Here is a 22792-nt window from a genome sequence, read left to right as displayed (position 1 = left end):
TTTTTACAGTGTACGCGGTTAGTGTGCACGTGTGCTATTGTATCGCTAACCAATGGCATGCCTCGGTTGCACCCAGGCTTCCTTTATAAGGCGAAGCCCCTGAATGCTGTTCGAAAAAATACTTGACTTCACGGCGTCAACGGTCAACATGGCGACGAGGATGGGATCGTTCGGGCTGAGGCAATGACCGAGCCTGGAGAAACGACGACGACGCGCGGCAGTCGAGGACATCAATGATGACCACCATCCTGGGATCTCTGGCCGCGTTTTGCCCTGACTCAAGCAATATCGACGTCTACGTGGAGAGGTTCGACCTGTATGCAACCGCCAACGGAATTGACGCAAGTAAGAAGTTGCAATTCTTTTTAACAATCCTAAGTGAAAAAGCTTGCGTGACTCTGCGTAGCCTGCTGCTGCCGAAGAAACCCACGGAAGCCAAGTACGAAAAAGCGACAGAAGCTAACCGAAAGCACTACGCTCCAAAACGGTATGTGGTTACTGAGCGTTATCACTTTTATCAGCGAAAGCAAGAGGCGAACGAGAGCCTGCAACAGTTCATCGTCGAGCTGAGAAGACTCGCAGCAACGTGTTCGTTCGGAAGTTTTTTGGAAGAAGCGTGCCGGGGTCGACCCATTCCTGGAATCAGAAATGATTCAGTTCGACGCCATCTTCTTGCCCTGTCGGACAACGAAGTCACTTGAGAGCGAGTCTGCAAAATCGCCAACGCCTTGGAAACTGCCCAGAAAGACACCCGAGAAACGCTGCCGGAAGGGTGAACCGCCCATCCTGCCAACGTTTACTGGCATCGGGAACACACCACACCAGGAAAGTGATACGCAACGAAGGACAAAACCGCTAGCAACGAGCAGTGGACACCCCAAAACAGCGCATGGAAGAAACGTGGGAAAAGCAAGGTTCGCACCTGTCATAGATGCGGCGCACTGGACGCGCCAGTGAGTTGCCCTTTTCTCAAAAGTACGTGCTTCAAATGCTCAAAGCCAGGTCATGTAGCGAAATATGCAAAACAAAGGTCGTGCACAAAGTTGAGGAGACAGTGTCTGCAACCGATTTGTTTGCAGTTTGTAAGGTAAAAGATCATAAGGTAAAAGATCTTTTCTTGCACGCGGGTAATAGCCCAGCATGACCTTATGATTGTAAGCATTCCAAGACTACAAATAGCAATAGCATCGCATTGCCTTGAGTCTTCTCTCAAAAAATCGTGCCCGCACCAGTTGCAAGATAGCTTTCACAATCAGATGAGCCGACTTTCGGCGGCTGGGTTCCCCTGCTTTTTGTTGGTTGCTGTTTGCGCGGGACCCTCCTTCAAAAACTTAAGCACGGAACCCGAAGAAATACCGGAAAGTTCGTTCCAGGACCCAGAAGCCGCTAGTTGTGCCTTATGTACACGAGACCTCGAACAACTTGAGGAAAGTGGCCAATAGGTATGGCGTGAGTGTCGTTTTCTCGGCTCCTAACAAGCTGGAAAAGTTGTGCCTTCGAATCTGCAACTCTAGGAAGCGGGGATGTCAGATAAAGCACGACACTCTGTTTATCAAGTGTTCAGTAGGATTGGTCTTCGTTATCCCCTTAACTTGTGGTAAGTTTTATGTCGGCCAGACTGGCCGCTGCATCAACGAGCGTTTGGGCGACCATGCCAGAAATTTGTCAAACTTAAAAGATAAGTACGCACATTTGGTTGCGCACGTAATAAGCTGCGACGGGTGCGAGGCGCGTATGAATGAGACGAAGATTTTTGGCAAGAGCATAGATAAGACTGCGCATGTTAGCCTGAAGGCTTTCCACATAAAGAAATTTGGCTGTAGTTGCCTCAGTACTCCTTCTTTTTCTCTTTTTGCCTCATAGTTTAACTTTTTAGATTCAGTTATCATGTAATTTTTCTTTTTCTTGTGTGATTTTTGGCTGTCTGCGCGCTTCTGCGAATCGATGTTGCCGTTGTTCACCGTCTCTCTCTTGTCACCCTTCTCTCCCCTTGAAGCTTCACCTTATATAAGCTGCATCCTGGCTTCAATAAAAATTCAGTTGGGAGTATAGCGCTTGTGTCTCGTCGTCGTTCGTCCTTGTGGTTTGCATGGTTTTGGCGCTAGGTTTTCTCTAATTCAAGCATGCACCAACTAGCCCAAAAAGAGGTGTTAATGCAGTATCTTTAATGCGCTTAATCGCTTAAAATCCGTCTGATACAATTGTAAAATTATTGTACAGACTGCTTGCGTCAAAGTCTAGGCGAATAATGTTTGTTCATGCTTTTGTACCATGAATGCGTCTTGTACGAAAGTGCGCTTGGCACCGCTCGAAGCAACGCTAGCAACCTTCAATTCAATTCAATTCTTTTTTTTATTATCATTTCTTCAGTACAGTACATAACATCACTGTCTGGATCCTTAGCCAAAGGCTAGTTATGGATCCATGCAATAAAAGAAAAGATGTTAGTGAGGACATGATTTCTACTGCATGCCAAAATAATACACATAAGAATGGTGGAAAAATGCAAAGCGTACAAGCAAGATGGTTCAAATTACAGAAATACAAGAGGGCTCATGACAAAAAAAAAACATGAAGACAGGAACAGCATTTTTTATACAAAATAAACGCAGTTGCCTTAGAAGTGATTATTCAATGACATATGAATGGCAAACCCAACATAGACACTACAGAGAATAATAAGAGACAATCACTAAGCGATTTGCATTGTAAATCAGGTAATTATTTGTGACAGAAAAAAGGTCTTTAGTGAAGTATAAGGATTGGACGTTGCAAAGACTGCACAGGGGATTTTATTCCAAGTTTTTACCCCTTGATTCTCGAAGCGGCGCTGGCCATAGTCATTGCGAGATGTAGGAACCAGAAATCTTCCCTGTGCTGCTGAACGGCTGTTAGTTGGGGCTCTATGGAATGTGTTCAAAGGAAAGGGGGAGGTGCCGGAGAGGACTCTTAGTATGAGTAGTGCAACGCGAAAATCTCGAAGCTGCAATGCCGGCATTATTTGGAGTCTAAAAAACAAAGGGCGAGAAGGCGTATATGGTGTTGTGCAAGTCATTATTCTCAGTGCCCGCTTTTGCAGGCGTAAAACAGGTTCAATGTAAGTGATGTAAGTGAACCCCCATGATTCTATACAGTAAGTTAATTGGGACTGAAAGAAGCTAAAGTATATTGTTTTTAGTGTGTGTATTTCGAAATGTCGCCGAGCTTTGGCCAGAACGAAACATGCATAAGATAGTTTGCTACGCAATTTTTTGATATGCGGTTTCCAGTTTAATGCAGCGTCTAAGGTTACACCCAAGTACTGAATAGTCTTAACTTCTTCAATTTCTTTATCTCCTATTGTTATTGCGGAGCAGGTATTCTGGTATTTTTTATAAAGGGATGCAAATATAATATATTTAGTCTTGCCTATGTTCAAAGTGAGTCTATTTGTTAAAAACCATTTATTACTCTCTGAAGTTCTGAGTTTAAAGCATGCTTGGCTGTTTCAACGGAATTAGCGGTCACCAACAATGAGGTGTCGTCGGCGTACATAATGGCACGGGTATTTATTAGGCAATCGGGTAAGTTGTTTATGTAAAGTGTAAAAAGTATAGGCCCCAGTACTGAGCCCTGCGGAACACCTACGGAAATAGAACGCGAACTTGACGCGTGTTCGTCAATAATAACACACTGCCGTCGCCCAGTTAAATAGCTTCTAAACAAATCGAGTGATACACCTCTGAACCCATATCGTTCTAGTTTCTTGCATAAAATATCGAGATCCACAGTGTCGAATGCCTTCTTAATATCCAGGAATACACCAACAGAAATATTGTTATTATTGAGTGCTTCATTGATTGAGTCAGTTATAGAAAGCACAGCCGTGGTGGTCGATCTAAATTTCTGAAAACCATGTTGGGACGTTGACAGAATTGCATTTTTAGTCAGGAATTGCGTAATTCTTTTAGCCAATAGTTTTTCAAACAGAGTGTTGATACAGCTAAGGATTGAGATCGGCCTATAGTTTCCGAGTTCATTAGGATTCCCACTTTTGTAGATAGGGACTACCTTGGCGAGCTTAAAAATATCAGGATAGATGCCGGACAGAAACGCTTTATTAAATAAAGATGCTAAGGTGGCAGCTAGGACGCCACTGTTGTTTTTAATTATGGAAACCGGAATACCATCAAGACCCGTGGCCTTAGTAGCATCCATTGAATTAAGTGCACTCATTACTTCGTCACTGCTTATTTCTATAAAACAGAAGGTCTTTTCAAGATACTCAGGCAGAGAAGGTTCGTCTGTGAGACCCATACTTAAACGTAAATCAGCACGCACTGAGCAGAAATGATCGTTAAACTGATCTGATAGCAGGTGTTTATCTGGGGAAAGGGCCAGGTCAGGAAGTATTCGGTTTGATGCAGTAGGCTGAATTATCGAGTTCACTGTAGCCCAGAGTTTCTTAGAATTGCCGGCGCATGCGTTTATTTGGTTACTAAAATATAGCTTCTTCTGTACACGCATGGTAGCAACAGCTTTATTTCTATGAATCTTATACTGAGCACTATAATATGCGTTCCCTCTGTTTTGTTTCATTTTGGTGTGCCAGTGGTCGCGCGTTTTTATCATATTTAGCACAGCTGCTGTCATCCAAGGGCACACTGGATGTGTATAGTACGTTTTTTTCTGCGTAAAACTACAATCATTTATCACAGCTTTGATTCTATCGACAAGGCTGCAGCAGTGTTCATTGGCATTCATATCGGCGAGGTCTGCAAAGCTCATTTCAGAGAGCCTGAGTGCGCATTTTTGATAGTCAGTTTTCTTCCTAAGCTCGCATGTGCTGTCAGAAGTTCTACGGCTATCTCTATCGTCTACGCGGTATAAGAAGGCAATCGCGAAGTGATCTGCCACTGCTGTATCATATGCCCCAGCCAAATAACTAGGTGGCACGAAATTGCATATCACATGGTCGAGGCATGTCGAGCTGGAATCTGCGATTCGGGTCGGAGTAGAGATAAGATTCGTAAATCCATATGAAAATAACAGGTCAGTGCATTCGCTGTGGATGGCACCTAAAGTATCAATATTAGTATCGCCGACGATGATTGCTTTTTTGTTCTTATCGGTTACGTGTATAAAAACAGATTCAAGATCATTCACAAACTTACTACGATCTGCGTGGGGGGCTCTATAAACAACACCAACCATGACACCCTCAAGTTCAACAAATAGAAATTCCGAACTGCTACTGACAGATGCGTTAAGATACGGATAGTCGCAGTGTACAAGGGTCTTTTTAATGTAAAAAACTACCCCTCCTCCTCGATTGTTCGAAATGCGGGGACGGGACAGAAATACATAATTGGGAATGTTATAGCTTTCACCGGGCATCAGCCAGGTTTCTTTAATGGCTATAACATCGTAAAGAAAGCTGTGCTCTGCTAGAAACGTACAAAGGCCGTCAAAATTTCTAGCTATGCTCCTTACATTGCAATGCAGTATGGTGCGCGATTCATTTAACGTGAGAAATTTATGAGTGGTTCGTACAGTCAGCATTTTGAATGAACTAGATTATAAGGCCGAGGTCGGCCTCTGTAGAAATTCGGATCACGTCCGAGTTGTCTGCTTTTCGCGCCAAGATCCGGCCACGAGATACGCATGCATACTTCCAGTTGTGAAGTTTCTTCGCCGCTATAGCCCTAGCAAGCAACACTTTATACTCTGGGCAAAGATGTTCGTTTACGAACACGGATGTTGATCCAGAAATTCCAAGGTCCGATGTGATTAAGCGAGTTTTTTTTGCCGATTCGAGCAGTTTATCACGGGCATCACTTGACCTGAACTTAACGATGATATTCGATTTGTTCCTGTCTTTTGTTGGCACTCGATGCACGAGGTCAATATCGTTCACCGTTATTTCCGCTCCCACCTTCGTGGCAAGAGCGGAGACAATGCCTGTCAGTGACTCGCTGTCAGTAGTAGGGATGCCTTTTAACTCAAGGTTATTTCTGCGACTGTACTGCTGAAGTTCAGTTAGCTCTGCTCTAGTACGCTGCAGCTGTTTCGAAAGTTCACTGTTTTCATGCTTTAGATACTTCTGCTCTGCCTTAAGCTCGCTTAACTCCCGACGAGCCTCGGCCAGTTCTTTCTTAAATTCTTCAAAACTTTCATTCATAAATTCGACTGATCCCCGCAGGGTGCCAAGCTCATGGTTCAGGTTACTTCCCAAGGCTTCCAACTTGCTGTTAAGCTTCACAAGAAAACTTCCAACTTCTTTCACAGTAGTTGGAGCCTTGTCGAATAGCTTTTCTCTCTTTTCTTTCGTGTTAGACGTGGTACCGGACCCTTCATCATCACTCATTGCTTTAGGACGACCCAGGCACAAACTACAAAATGTATGTACAAGTAAAGAGTATTACAGACCTGTAATACGAAAAGTAGGATGAGCGTCGGGCCGATGCGTTCGTGCCTGAATCGTCCTCAGCAATGCTTCGTCCAGGGTCAGGAGTTCAGCTTTTATACGCCCCGCTGCATCAGTGCGCCACAGTCGGAGAGCTGGAGTACGCGCACATGCGCCGACGCAGTAACCACTGCGTCGGCGCATGTGCGCAGCGCAGTGGTTAGCGCTCGAAGGGCAGCGCTCGAAGGCCCTCAAAATCTCGATGGAGTTCCGCGCTGCTCCGTTGACTCAATAGACTATTGACTCGATGGCCATTGAAACTGCCCGTTTAGCAGCGCGCGATCGCCATTGAGTCGATAGGCTATCGGTTCGAGGGCCTTTGAAATGCCCATGTGACAGCGGTGTAAGTTCTGTAGGATATTTCAGAATTTTAAAACTTCAAATGCACATGAAAAAGAGGTTTTGGTACTTGCCAATGTAATGGGCTACTTCCTTTCGCAGCTGAAGCTGCGACAAGCAGTTAATACACAACACAACAAATGGACACGCCAGAAATGCATACAGGCAGTGAATGAATAAGAATACCTTGGAATGAGGGAAGGTAATCACATTAAAGAATAAATTAGCAATAAAGATAATGTATAAATAACAAATGAGCAATAATTTATTTTCAGTAATATATGCATATTAACCACAAGCATAAGCGCAAAATTGAATACAATTTAAAGGACTTAACATTAAGGTCATGATCACAGCTCTGGAGGCAAAGAGACAGATTGGGACACTAAGGAAAAAAGAAATGAATCAGAGTACTTGGAGAAAGGAGAGTGACAGTGGGCCATACATCAATTGCACAGTTGCGGACAGAACAGTATGGACCACGCTTCAGCAACCAAACTTATAGGGCGTGTTTAAAATTGAAAATTACCGCATTGTTACATATATGTAAGCAAATGCGGATCTTGCGCTTGTGTCTAGATTGTCGCGAGAAGTGTCTAGTGTCGCGTGTCTAGTGTCGCGAGGAGTTCCGCATTATGCAGAATTGCTTTAAGTTAAAAGACAGTGGTATCTCGATTTCTGAAGATTTCTCGGCAGCGACGCGTCAGAAGAGAAAGAAACTATGGGACAGCACGTCGGAAATTAGGAAAACTGGAAGGAAAGTTAGATTGGTGTATGATAAGATAAAGGTTGACGGTGAGCTGTTTGAATGGGACGACACTGCAAATATAAGAATCCCCGTTGGTAAACGCCCAGACCCCAGCAAGAAATCGCCGACACAATGAACTAATAGTGACACCCCCTTACATTTTCAGTGCTTGAACCTCTACGCTCGGAGCGTACTAAATAAATTGGATGATCTAGAAAGCATAACAATAGCACACAAACCACATATTTTAATTATAACAGAAACTTGGTTACACCCTGAGGTCGGCGATTTCGAAATAACACCACCAGGATACCGCATACTCCGTAAAGATAGAAGTTCTAGGGGTGGCGGAGTTGCAATAATGTTTAAAGAATCATTGCAAGTAGTTAGGTTGCCTGACATAGCTGAAATTGAGTGCGTTGTTGCTAAGATTTCTTTAAGGGAACTGAACCTTATCATAGGAGCATTTTATAGGCCTCCTAACCCCGATAATATCTTCTTCAAAAACTTAATGATTTCCTTTCTGAGTGCAAAAAAACTCACCCAACATCTTAATCGGCGGCGATTTTATTATTCCGGCCATTGGCTGGGAAAGCGAATTTCCTGAACCTCTGTCCAAATCAGCAGAGCCCTTCGTTGACATAATTCTTTTCCATAGTTTAACCCAGCTTGTAAAGCAGCCCACACGCATTCAGAACGACTCAGCGTCCATTTTAGATTTAGTTCTTTTATCCGATGGACTACTTCGTCGTGGTCCAGAACTGCACATCGTGGAAGGCATATCAGACCACAAGATGATATGTTTAGCCTTCAAACTAAACATTGTTCCTAATTGCAGGAAGCATAAACGTGCTTTTCCAAATTTTTCACGTGCCGATGACGTTGGCATTCTGGATGCGTTGGACGGCTCCTTTTCTACCTTCCTCTCTCTTTCCGAGACATGTCGGGTGAACCGCTTATAGATAATCTTTAAGAGTTTGGTGTTAAAATGTATAAATGATTTCGTACCATGTACTCAAAACAATTGTACATAACACAAATCCCTGGATGTCCAAAGAGATTGTGCGCTTAAAGCGGAAAACAAAGACTTAGAAAACAAATCAGGAAGTCTCCCTCTCCTTCTAATATGCTCAAGCTTTCAGGCATGCACCTTCAGCTTAAGGGATGCATAAGAAACGCAAAATATAATTATCATCATGTAACCATGAAAACTTTCCTTGTCTCATCCCCTGCCAAGTTCTGGCGGCATTTTAAACCCAGAAAAGACCAATTCTGTAGTATATGTATCGACGGTGCGACTGTGACTGACAAGTCCCATATTGCGAACGCATTCAACAAATTTTTCTGTTCCATATAAACATTTGATGACGGCAAAAAGCCATATTTTGCATGCCATGGTAACTCCGCTATCAGTGATGTATCCATATCAGAAAAAGGCGTCATATCGCTTTTACTGAACATCGATACAAAAAAGGTACACGGAACTGACGGGATACCAAACGCCTTCCTGTACAGGTACGCAGAGTGGTGCTCCAAATACTTATCTGTTATTTTTAGAATATCCCTATCTCAAGCAGCGCTTCCAGTTGACTGGAAGTATGCGAAAATTACGCCCATACCAAAAGCGGAAAACAAATCACTTCTAGCATCCTATAGACCAATTTCTCTATTGAGCACAAGCGCTAAAATAATGGAACATATTATTTTCAAACACATATCTTCTTTCCTGGAGGAGCACAACTTAGTCGATTCCCGACAGCACGGCTTCCGCAGGGGCGTATCTACGGTCACGCAACTTATAGAGGCAGTGCATGATTTTGCAGCACCACTCGATAAACAAAGCCAGATCGATATTATTTTTTTAGATTTTGAAAAAGCTTTCGACTGCGTGTCCCACCCAAAGCTGCTATTAAAACTGCGAACCATACTCAAGAACGACACATTGCTTGCATGGATAGCAGCTTATCTCTCCTGTAGAGGCCAATGTGTGGGAATTGATGGAGTGTGCTCGAGCGATATGTTTGTCCAGTCGGGTGTTCCACAGGGATCTGTTCTTGGGCCCCTTTTCTTCCTAGTTTTTATTAATGATATTGTTAGTGTAGTACCCGTGAAAATAAAACTTTTTGCTGATGATTGTATTTTTTATCAAGAAATTAAAAACTCGAATGACCAATCTCAACTAAATTTTTCACTAGCTCAAATAGAAAACTGGTGCTCAACGTGGCAAATGAAAATAAACAGGAAAAAAACGGTAACAATGACAGTAACACGCAAAAGAAAACCCCTCCTATTTCCCTATTCCGTCAATGGACACCCTTTATCTTCCGTTAAAAGCTGTAAATACTTAGGTGTAATCCTCACCTCAGATCTCAGATGGAATGAACATGTTTCATACATTACAAAAAAGGCTATGCAGAAACTAGGTTACCTGAGAAGAACCCTGCGCAATTCTACACAAGAGATAAAACTCCTTGCCTTCAAAACTTTTATCAGACCCGTTCTTGAATACGCTTCTGTAGTCTGGGATCAATTAAACATTGTCAAACTCGAAAGCATCCGAAAAAAGGCAGCATGATTCATCTATAACTCATATAGTTGGCGTACCTCAGCGTACCTCAGTGGGTGCGGCGAAAGCGCTGCAAGCAAGGTGCTCAATATGCAACGTCTTTTCCTGGTACAGGTCCAGCTGCTGTCAAGTACGCATGCACCTTCGCAGACTATCGCCAAGCTTCATCAAGTCTCAACAGAAGAATTGGTCATCAAAGATAACACATCGGGCAGCACCGTCGCCTTGGGGACGCCACAGGTGCATGGATATCGGACATTGTCGACCGTGACGTCATCGACCCTTGGCCCTATAAATTCGGCGCCACACCCGTCCGTCTTCAGTGGGTGCGGCGAAAGCGCTGCAAGCAAGGTGCCCAATATGCAACGTCTTTTCCTGGTACAGGTTAGTTATGTTTGCACCATACGATCTGACGATCGGTTTCTTGTTCTCTTGCCGTACCCACGCACATGTCTGAACTGTGCCTATAGCTGCTATTGTTCACGTATGCTGCTATTTTGTGGAGATATAGAGATGAAGCCAGGTCCAACAGTTGATGAAATGTTTCAGACACTCATTGAGGGGCAGAAAGACATTAGGCTTCGTTTAGAGGCTACAGAAAGAGCACTGGGCAACTTTGGTGATCGCTTAAGTAACATAGAGGCAAACGTAAAAGAGCTGCGGATGAAAACAGATGAAATTGAAAACATAAGCACAGCTTTGAATGGTGTGCAGGATGCACTTGCACGGCATCAAGCCAGGCTTGAAGATCTAGAAGATAGAAGTCGGAGGTCAAATTTGATTGTTTTTGGCGTACAGGAAGATCCTATTGAATCAGAGTCGGATTTGCGCAGGAAAGATATAGATGATGTTTTCTCCGCTAAATTGGGAGTTCAGTGTTCATCTGTAGCTCGAATTCATAGAATTGGGGAAAGTTCTTCTAATCGCCCTGTCATAATGTACTTTCAGGACTATAGGGAAAAGCAAGCAGTCTGGAGCAATGTGTCTAAACTAAAAGGAGAAAACATTAGAATCGATAACGACTACTGCGCGGAAATGTTGTGCAAACGCAAGCATCTTTGGCAAAGTGCAAAACTTGAAAAAAAGGCTGGAAGTAAGGTTTCCTTGATTTATGACAAGTTGAAGGTTGATGGGCGGTTCTATAAATGGGATGCTGTTCTAAACTCTAGGAGATTGATAGAACGCAACACCACATCTTTATCTGAAAGTTAATGGCCAGATACGTCCGATGTGCGGTTAGTTTCTCTCAATGCTAGAAGCATTGTAAACAAAACAGAAAAACTGGAAGAATGTTTGCTCTCTTTGGATCCGCACGTGTGCATCATAACTGAAACCTGGCTACATGAGCAAATCAGTGACGATGACATCGTCCCACCAGGTTATCGGTTATATCGGCGGGACCGAGGATCTAGAGGGGGTGGTGTTGCTGTTGTTGTTAAATCCTGTGTCGATGTTGACGTCGAAAGCCAGATTGCTGAGCATGAAAGCCTTTTTTTTAAAAATCAAAGTGAAGGAAACAGCGTTTCATTTGTGTGCGGTTTATCGTGCCCCAGATGCTGATGAAAGCTTCTTGAGTAAATTGTATGATCGATTGTTGTTGTTACGAGACAAGAATGTGATTGTAACGGGTGACTTTAATTTGCCTTTACTAAATTGGAACAATCTGTCCTTTGGATTATCGCAAACGAGCGATATTATCCTTGATGTTATGCTTGCTCTTGGTCTTGATCAAATAATTACTGAATGTACTCGCGAAACATCAATTCTTGACCTGCTGTTCATTAGCGAAAGATTTAAAGAAGGAACGGTTACAACTGAACCCGGTATATCTGACCATAAGTTAATTTTTTTTTCCTGGAAAGTTGAAAAATCAAAAACACACGCGCTCGATATTGCTACAGTTAAGGAATTTAGTCGAGCTAACGATGTGGCGATTATTGACTATATTGAAGAAAATCTTGTGATTACATGTGATGTGGAAAGCTCTTGGCAATGGTTCGCTAATGTGCTTAGGCATTGTATTAAAGATTACGTTCCAGACAGAAAAACATTTAAAAAGCGGAAACATCCATGGATTACTCGTGAAATTATACACATTAAGCGTAGACTTAAGAGATATCGTAAAAAGCATGGGACGTCAACGCCGCTGTTTAAAGACATCAAACATGACCTGTTATCAAAAGTGAGCAGCGCCAGGACTAAATATTTTTCGCACACTTTAGCAGAGTTTCTAAAGTCTGATCCGCAGAAATTTTGGCGGCACTTGAGAAGACCCAAAGATGCACTTACCAAAATAAAAGTTAGAGACAAGATTATCACGGACGCTGCCGAAATAGCTGAGAATTTTAACCAGTATTTCTACGAGGTGTTTTCAGAATTAGATGAATATGATATAAAAGCAGCGGCTGCACCAGAGGAGGGCATTGAAGTGACTCGTGAGGGTGTCCTGGCGATGCTCTTGAAACTGGACACTAAAAAATCCGCTGGACCCGATGGTCTTCCGAATGCATTTTTGAGGCGATACACAGAACAAATATCAGGTTGCCTAGCAGACATTTTTAAACTATCATTAGCATGCGGAAAACTTCCTTCAGATTGGAAAATAGCACGTGTGGTTCCTGTGTATAAAAAAGGTGATCGACTGTCAGTTTAAAATTATCGGCCTGTTTCCATAACATGCAGTTGCTGTAAGATATTGGAGCACATTGTAGCCGGCTACCTGCGAAAGTTCCTGAGCGATCATAATCTTCTGTCTGATTGTCAACACGGGTTTAGGCAGGGTTTATCTACAGTTACTCAGACTGTTCTGGCTGTGCACGACTTTGCGCGGGTGCTTGATATGTCCGGGCAAACGGACGTAGTTTTCTTTGATTTTAGCAAGGCCTTTGATAAGGTGCCACATGGTAAACTTCTCTATGTGATGGAATGTATGGGTGTGCCTTTTTTAATCATTCGTTTGGTACAAGCATACCTTACAGACAGACGGCAATATGTAGAAATTAATAAGACCGCTTCAAGTGTTGTTAATGTTCAATCAGGAGTCCCCCAAGGAAGTGTGCTTGGGCCATTGTTGTTTTTAATATATGTTAATGATTTAGTTGCGGTCGTACCTGAAGATGTTTCTGTTAAGTTATTCGCAGACGACTGTGTTGTGTTTAAACAAATTTCGTCCGAATATGACCATAGCTCTGTACAAAAAGCAGTTTTTGCCATTGAAAAATGGTGTCTTAAATGGGATATGGAACTTAATAGTGAAAAAACTGTCGTCTTACGTATAACTAGATAAAAGTCTCCAAGTTTGCTGCCCTACCTTATTCGCGGTAATAGGATTTTGGAAGTTGAGCAATATAAATATTTAGGTATAACACTTGACAGTAAGTTAAAATGGTCGTCACACATTACTAATATTTCTACAGCCGCATTGAGAAAGCTATGGGTTTTACGTAGAAAGCTAAAAACTGCCCCAGCACACATAAAAAATTGGCTTACGAAATTTGTGTGCGGTCTTTACTCAAATATGCCTCAGTCGTTTGGGACCCGTACATGAAAAAGGACATAATGGTCCTTGAAAAAGTAAATAGGAAAGCGGTTAGGTTTATATACGGAAAATACAAAAGGGAAGACTCTCCATCGCAGTTAATGATGTCAAATAAAATTCCTACGCTAGAAGTCCGCCGAAAGATTAATAGATTGGTGTTCTTGTTTAATAGTTTAACAGGTCAAAATAAATTGAAGCTTCCGGAGTGCATTAAGCGTCCTCTAGTGAGAAGGACTCGGAACGTTCTTGAACATTCACTTACTCCCTTTTTCGCCAAAACTAACAGTTTTAAATACAGTTTTTTTCCTAGAACAGTGCAAGATTGGAATTCGTTACCGGAATCTGTTTTTTCCTCGCAAAATTTTTTTGATGCGTTAAATCGTCTATTTACCTGCTAATATTGATTATATGTATGTTTTGTATACGTGTGCTGCTGATATTGTATAAGTTTATTGTTTGGTTTATTCTTTTGGTATCCGTGCGCTGCTAACATTGTATAAATTTATTCTTTTGGTTTTATTCTTTTGGTCTCAGTGTGCTGCAAATATTGAATAACTTTATTCTTTTGGTTATGTATCATTATATGTTCACTCCTGCTTGGGCCAAGCAGTGGCCTGCAGTATTATGAAATAAATGAAATAAATAAATAACTGCACTTGTGGAAAAAGCTAATTTAGACCCATTACAATTGCGACGGTATTTTGAACGAATGAAATACATGCATCTACTCTACAATAGTAAGCTAGGTATAGATAGTAGCATTTATATCGAACATGTTATACGGCGATGTACACGATCAAACCATTCCAAAAAATTAAAAGAATATATGTGCCGAACGGATACCTTTCAAAATTCCTTTTTTCCGAGAACCGTCCGTCAGTGGAACGCTTTGCCTTGTGACGCGGTGGAATGCCAGACTGTCGAATCTTTCTTATCAAAATTGAAGTGCATAAGTTAACTCAACCTAAGCGTTTTGGTTCCCGCTATTGATATTGCTTTGTGGTTGTGATTATTGTCATTGCTGATGGATCAGCGTATGTCTACCGTTAGTGTTTACTTACTAAAGCGTGCTATTGATGCCAGTGTTCTTGTGTTATGTGCCAGTGTTGTTTCTATATGCCTGAACAGCGCGAGCTTGTACAAAGCATTTTTATTTCTTATTTTTTTCTTTTTTGTTTTTATTTTCTTCTCGGTGTTAATCAGCTCAAGCAGGCGAATGACACCACTGTTATCATTATCATATCTTGTAGCGATTTTTTGTACTTTCTTCACCATGTATGCTCACTCCTGCCAAAGGTCTTCTGCGAAGGCTGGCAGTACCTCTGAAATAAATAAATAAAGAAGGCAACAGCCTTTCTATTTCTGTTACGATATGCCAGGTAAGAGTTAATTGGAACCTGGAGCCTGTAATCAAGATAATATAAAAGTAGTGCCCTAGAAAGTTGTTTAAAACCGACTAGTTTGGCTCTGCTATGAGCTGTGTGGCCTAGTCCGCATCATTTTTGCATCCTGAAAAGTTGTTCAGTTTTAGGCTAATTGGCTAATGTTTCATATATTCGCCTAGGGAAAATTGCGTGACAGCAGTGGCTAGCGCCTCAAGACGCACGCTCGCTGAAAACAAAATCCACTCGTTTCCGAAGCGCTGCCACGACTCGATCGTCTTTGCGTTTGCAGTGGCCGCAAATTATGCGCGTGCAATCAGCTGTCCAGTTCGTTGGCTATTTCTTTTAGGAGGGTAAAGAAACGCTACGTAAATGGTGAATTATTGAAAACATTTGAGTATGCTTCAAAATTTCCTTTTTTTCCTCGGGTAAGTATTTAAGAACTTAGGCTTATCATTTAAAGTAATTTTCCAGAACGAACAAACTGTAGACCATGCCACACGATTCAATACAGTGCAAAGATGTTTTAGCTCAGACACTTTCATAATATTTGCCTATGGCTTCCAAAAATTTGTATACGTAATAAATTTTAGGTGGGTGAGGAGTAATGGAATACCTGTTGCTCATCTACTTTTCTTAACCGAGCAGTAAACATCATGTCAAAAGAACGAAGAGGCCGCCAACATCAGCAAGACGAAGTAACGAGCGTTAGCTGTTTGGTTTAGGAGAATTGCTATGATTGAGATTAAAGTACGGTACAGCAATGAAATACCAATGTCACATCTTGGATTTATAAGCGACGTCAAGAATCAATCACCAAGTGGATATATCAGTGACGTCACCAATCAATCACCAGTTCGATATACTATTGACGTCACCAATAAATCACCAATTTGGTTGCTATATCGATTTACTATGAGGGTTGCTATCTTGAATTCCTCGGAATTAGAAAATTTCACGCCGAAGGGAGGTGGTTGCAGACCCCAATAAATCGACAAACGTGATGAGTAAGAGCTAACGCTCTGAAAAGACGATAAAAAGACGCCTCGATCATGAAGCATACCGCGAACGCGCAAAGATGCCTTGCGAACTTAAACGGAGGAGCTTATATAAGCGATCACGACAAGAGGCGCACAGAATGCGCCAGAGCTCGTATCCAAGTAAATATTGTCTGTATAGCGCATGGCGAGGTGAACCAAAATGACTTGGGCATCATACAGCAGCGTAAAAGGTTTACATGGATTAAATAAAAACTCATAGGACAGTTTCGCGTGTGTAACGTCATCGAATGTTCGGGCGTTCGCTGCAGTGCGAGCAAACAATTTTTCAGACATCTTCGATTTTGACAGTTCAAATTTTTTAATGCAGCGATGACGGCCTTGTGATCTCTAAATGAGTTGTTCGATGCTGAATATCGTGGATCATATTATACGTTTTAATCTTATCGCCCACACAACGTGAAAGTTAAGTATATATATTTGTCAAAAGTGCCTCTGACGAAAGATATCGATCGTGCCCACTGAACCCAAGCCCATGCTCACAGTTGATGAGCTGCTGGGGGCCACGCGGGAACAATCACAAAGGCACTCGAGTCGAAATTCTTGCGAAAAAATTAAGTTCGTTTGCTAGGAGAATGCATAGATTACCGAAAACGCCGCACTAACCCATCGCAAAGAGAACACCGCTTCTGAGGGCACAAGATGCTGGCCGCCCAAACCACAGAATTTATGTGGTAGCGAATTCAAATGAATCTTCAAGCGGAAAGTCGTCTTTCTGAATACGGGCGCCCGTGGATCCGTTCTCTGCCTTCTACCACACATGCGTGGACCACGACATCTTGCTGGCTCCTCTCTGCTGGGGATCCCATCACCCACCAGGCCATTCGCTGCTCCCCCGGATGCTTACTTCCCATAGGTGAGGAAACAACCTCGGAATTTCCGGGAAACTCGCGGGTGTTGCGCCCAGTTCATTCCGCAACTCATCGGGCCGCGTTTCGGGATAGCCGGGGGACCAGGGGTCACACTGCATCATGTAAAGTGGTTGGGAAACGTGCACGCGCATGCGCACACTCTGCGCTCGTTTTGCCAGAGCTTGGGGGCGGCTGAACCAAAATTAATAACCCAGCGTACGGCGATCAAGAGAGACGGAATGGAAGATTCCGTCCTGCTGATGGCGGTGCGGCCGCCGCCGACGACAATGGCGCAAAACTGAGGAGCTGAGGAACCAAGAGAGCACGCTCTAAGAAGTTCCTAATCAAAGATCCAAGAACATAGGCACAATTCGACCGGCTCGCTCACACCAGCCAAACCGCTTAGCCGCGCTCGGCGCTGTTTAATATGAGTGCTCGCACTGCGCTTTGCTCTCACCGCTATATCGATAAAACTCAAAGGTGCATTTCCATATGTTTTTCTTTCTCTTTTTGGGCACTGCGGTCTAAGCAAAATCTTACTTGCATGGCTTATGGAGCTGAATATTACAATACTTGGTTCGCGTGACATCACACTTGTACGCCAAGTAGTGCCATGATCTCTGTCGACGAGCCATCAAAATTGCAAGGTGGGAGGATGTTGACCAAAGAATGTGCGCGTGTATGCGATTTCTCCGGCCAATCGCAACAGGCAGGAAATGTTGAACAACATATGCTAGGATGTACACAATTCTAATAAGCAATCGTTACCGGTCGGAAAATATTGCCCAACGCATCCCAGGATGTATGCTGCACTGGCTCCCACCGCAATCGGTGGAACAACTGGGCTGCCTAGCCCAGTTTGTATACATTGGTGGGAAGCCATTCCAACTTCCAGGGCAATATTGACCAACTTATACCAAGATATGTCTGATGCTCACTGGTCATAAAAATTGCCATGACAACATCGACCAACGTATGCCATGGTGTATGCTACTGTGGCTAGCCATCACTACTGCCCGGACAATATTCGCCATCGAATGCCACGTTGTACGCAAGGTGGACGGGCCAACTTTAGTCTGGCCGTTGTTGATCGTTGTTCACCTGTGTATGCCAATGTTGGGGAATAAAGAGCATGGCCAGGCCATTAATGAACGTGTCCTCGAATCACATCGCCATTAGTGGTCACGCATTGGCAAGAACGGGCCACTGTAGGACCACGGATCGCCAACGCGTTGACAATATCGGGCCGATGACATGTGCTGCCTTCCAACTAATCTTCCAACGGCTCTCTGATTTACTTTTAATATCGACTGAACTAATGCCCTTAAGCACAAAACCGCATTCCCGAAAGTAAGCCGCCGCACCTTTACTCCTTTCCAAATACCTCTCGGTACTTCATATTTGCTGTACCCTCAAGTGCCTTACGTTTTATTATCCCGGCATCTCTTCGCCCTTCTGCCCTAGGAGATTGTTCGTGCTTTTCCGTCCATATCTGCCCTTAATTTAACCATACCCCGGGATATTTGTACAGGGCCAAACTGGGTGTTTCATAGCCACTCCCTCCAGGGTGAGGCAATCATATACCTATGGATTTTAGGGAATGAGATGCCAATATAACTCGGTATTGGCTGTGGCTGGAGGACTCTCCCGTTTGCACTTGACGATGTAAAACAATGGAAACAAACCCACTCGTTATTTTTCTCCCATCACTCAACCCCTTCACACGACGGCGCTGTTGTCCAGGTGGTGGAAACTGATGGCGACTTGTCCGCGGTTCCGTCAATCGTCAAAAAGTAGCAGCAGCGACCACGAACCCCATCCAATAATAGCCAAATCAAGAAGGAGGAGGGGAGCCTCCTAACCTTTTTCATTCACCTTGGAAGTCGGCTTGCTTTCCTCCATCTAGCCCTGCCCTGTGACGGCCTATTGATCTAGGAAAGGCGATGACGCCATTCGCGGGCCGGGTTTCTGCCACAGCTTTCCGATGATGGCGAAGTTTTCGCTCAACGAGCAAAGTAATGCTCATGCATTAAAATGGCCGCATATAGTACACAGTTTGCTTCGATGGCATAGCGGCCGCCATTTTTGGGTTCAGAAAGCGCGGCGAAAGACTGGCTGTTTTCCTAATCCGCTCACTGCCAACCGGTTGCTTTTTATGTACTCAAGTACCACTTTTTATGGCAAGCCAGCAGAGGCTAGGCACGAAAGGGGATACATTTGTTCCCAGTACTGTTGGGTGTGGGTTGGTCATTGTTCGGGCTAGTGGTGCGGTGGAGCGAATAATAGTGAATGGAGGAAGCTGGCGAGAGGGTGCAGGGTCGCTAGTGTTGAAGAGGCACGCATAAAAAGGTATGTTTCCTGCTTAGGCTGTAATGAATAGCATAAAGGCTACGCGTAGCGAAGCGAACGGAAGAAGAAATACGGCTGAGGAGCGCTCGCCCCCAAAATATCCGATTCGAAGCGAAAGTGCAAGGTTTTGCAGGTCGCATGTGAGTACCTGCGCAGTTGGGAAACAGCCGTTTTCAACCAGTAGAACTGGAGCAGGAGGGGCGCGCATGCACTGAAGGCCGTATGGAGAACTCTGGCTGTTTTCCTTGTGTATATGACACACGTTCAGTGACACCGAAATCAGTGTGCTGTTTATTTGTATTTAACGCCTGCGTTTGTTCAAATGCTGCTGAGAATGGCCTTCCAAGTTCACGAATCGGAAGGCGTCATTCTATCACCGCGCGGTTGAACGAGTTCTCTCTTTAAATAGAAGCGCCGCAGTCTTGCTTTGATATAGTCGGATACAGCTAAAGTTTGCAGTGAAGCTCGGCACGCGTTCCGCACCGCTACATAAAATTTCTCGACGACCAATAAGTAGTTCGTTGTTAAAAAATTTCTGCATACCTAGGTAAGGAGGTAATCGGAAGAAAAAAAAATTATAAGCTCTATAATATTAATATCCGGCTTGCTTTATGATGTAAAACATTAAAAAACTGATTTCGTTTGCTGTTCTAATTGAATATTGAAGTAATATTGGACGCCGGATAGTCCAGTGTTTATTTTGTAAGTTTTATCCTACAATATCCTCGTTGTCCTCTTTTTTTCTGATCTTGAAACTGGGTTCGCATCTCTCCTTGGCCGTGATTCGCGCATCTGTCGGCGCCCAGATTCGTAAAGCGCGATAATGAAAAAGAAAATTAACATATATCTACCTATGGGCGAGCACCTTCATTTACAAAGAGCAGTCATATCTTTCTTCTTTCATTTCCGTACCAACTTCTTCAAGTGCAGTTTCTTTCCTCGCAACATTGATGTCTGGGATAACTTACCAGAAAAACTTTGTTTCTTTCTGCAAAAAAAATTCTCGTAAGCCTAATCATGGGTGACGCAACACACTTTCCAGAACTTTATTATGTATTTATTTATTCATGAAATATCGACACTTTCACTCTTTCCGTGAGGAAACAAGTTAGAAGTGAAAAAATTCTCATGAAAAATATCAAGCACCGACCAATAAGAAAGAAATACCGTATTTCATTGATATACACTACTGGTTTAAAATACGGAATGTAAATTAAACAATTGCTTACTAGATCGCGCGTTGTAAACATCATCTGAACGTCGGAGGCCGTAAAGTCTCTGTGCACGTGTCTGTTAATGCAGTGCACGTACAAAAGCGTTATGAAAGTTCCAAATATAGTCTGCAAGAGGTTACAAACCTTTCTGTTTTGCAACAGACACAAATCATTCGCCTCTGTATTTTATAGCGTGGAAATGTTGAAAAAATTGCATCACCTCAACATTTCTAGCTGCTTTTCTAGCTTGCGACACTGTCAGCGTGCGCTTTGCTCTGTGAAAATGTTTCTTCGCAAGCTAATAAGGCTAATTCAAGGCTACCAAGGATACAACACACGAATCAACAGTTAATCCAAACCAGAAATCTAGCGTCGCATTGTAACCGCGCCCCGCCGCGGTGGCTCAGTGGTTAGGGCGCTCGACTACTGATCCGGAGTTCCCGGGTTCGAACCCGACCGCGGCGGCTGCGTTTTTATGGAGGAAAAACGCTAAGGCGCCCGTGTGCTGTGCGATGTCAGTGCACGTTAAAGATCCCTATGTGGTCGAAACTATTTCGGAGCCCTCCACTACGGCACATCTCTCTTCCTTTCTTCTTTCACTCCCTCCTTTACCCTTCCCTTACGGCGCGGTTCAGGTGTCCAACGATATATGAGACAGATAGTGCGCCATTTCCTTTCACCCCAAAACCAATTAAGAAAAATTGTAACCGCTGCAAAGGAAGGTGCAAAAAACTGATTGACAAACAGAGATTGCAGGGCTCGAGAAATAGTTGAGAGAAAAGTTGTAAAAGCATTTTGTTTGCAAATACAAATGAAGGAATAAGCGATCCATCAATCACACTCGCCAAAAGCGGGGCCAAAGGCAAGATCTGATTGATCGCATCCATAACATTGCTTGTAATCATGATATCCGGCCATATGTACGAAAATGGGTCATCAAAGCAGCCTTTCACTGTGACAGAGACGCAAGACCTGCCCGAATCTACTTTCGAGAAAGTATGGACATGTTTCTGGCCATTCAGAAGGCCGCAGCGGAGCCTCCGGAGTGGCTCTCAAGACTAGAGCCACTCTGTACACTGCGTGAATTTTAAATTGACGAAGCCAGACTCATGCTGGCTGACTTCGAGTCGGGTGTACATAGCGTTTGTCTTTTGTTGATTGTTTGTTATGTGCAATTTTCTGTGTCAAAGCCAGGCAATAAAGAAAAAAAAAGTGTAATAAACATTTGTGAACTTGCGCTTTTGGTGCACGTCCTTCTTTTCATTTGAGTTTTGTATCCTGTGTACCGCGTACATTTCAACCTGTGTGCAAGCTTTATTGAATGGCGGGAGGCCAGAGGGCAACTTCAACGCGACTGTTCTGCATATAAAATTGAAAGCAATTAGCGAAAAGCTGCTTACGCTGAATTAGAATGCCACATAGCCAAAAAACAAACATCTCTTCACATTTGATTGAAGGTGTTGTTATGAGACAGCTAGGCTACGAAAACGGTTCACTCAAATTATTAAGAACGGAATACGTGATTCTTCATTTTGGTTTGACTAAAAATGCCCATTTGGGAAAGTAACTTCAGTGCTTGCGCAAAAACGTGGGCGTTGCTTCCTAAAGTAGTCTACGTATAAGCAATATAAAACCAGCGTCATGAAACCCCGCGGCAACAGCAGCTGCACTCCCTAAGTGCAGTAAAATACTTGCTGCATTGACCAATCCAATCTGCCTGTGCTGCCTTAGGGGCCCCGTGGTTGTAAAACAAATAACGCAGCGCTCATATGAACTGATAACGTTGGCTAGTGAAACAGCGCGAAGGCAAGCTATATTCCAACTACATTCTAACTAGATCGAGTCTAACTTAAAAAGGTGTTTCGATATTGCAACCGACAAACGAGGGGCGATACAACAGAGGCTTTTTAAACGAATGGCCAAGAAGACCAGCAGCACGCGTCCGAGTGCGAACGTCGTTTCCCTCTTTCCCACACGAGCCCAGTCATGCCGCTCGGCCGCATGGCGGCGCTCGCAAAAAGTGAGCAGTGTGGCATTGCCCCCTCATTTCGAGGGGCACCGCCCCGATTCCTCCAACAAGAGGGAAAACAGTATGGAGGCACCGAAAGTGCGAAGGCGCGTGTGGCGTCGGCACTGAATGTGAACCCCGGCAATGGCTACCGGGCGTAATACGGTTTCATGCGGGACACGTGGACGACTTCAGACTTGGGCGGTCGAGAACAGCGGACAACTCCTTGCGGGGACACTTCATAGTTCACCTCGCTGAGTTGACGTAGCACCTCGTAGGAGCCGAAGTAGTGGC

General features: G+C 43.6%; 1 pseudogene; it reads left to right on the top strand.

Moving 5' to 3' along the window:
• Positions 1-236: 236 nt before the first annotated feature.
• Positions 237-776, top strand: LOC144120401 (uncharacterized; annotated as a pseudogene).
• Positions 777-22792: the final 22016 nt, after the last annotated feature.

The sequence above is a fragment of the Amblyomma americanum genome, chromosome 2, assembly GCF_052857255.1.
Source record: "Amblyomma americanum isolate KBUSLIRL-KWMA chromosome 2, ASM5285725v1, whole genome shotgun sequence".
Taxonomy (NCBI): Eukaryota; Metazoa; Arthropoda; class Arachnida; order Ixodida; family Ixodidae; genus Amblyomma; species Amblyomma americanum.
The sequence above is the reverse complement of the archived record's forward strand: the minus strand, read 5'-3'. Positions and strand labels throughout refer to the sequence as shown.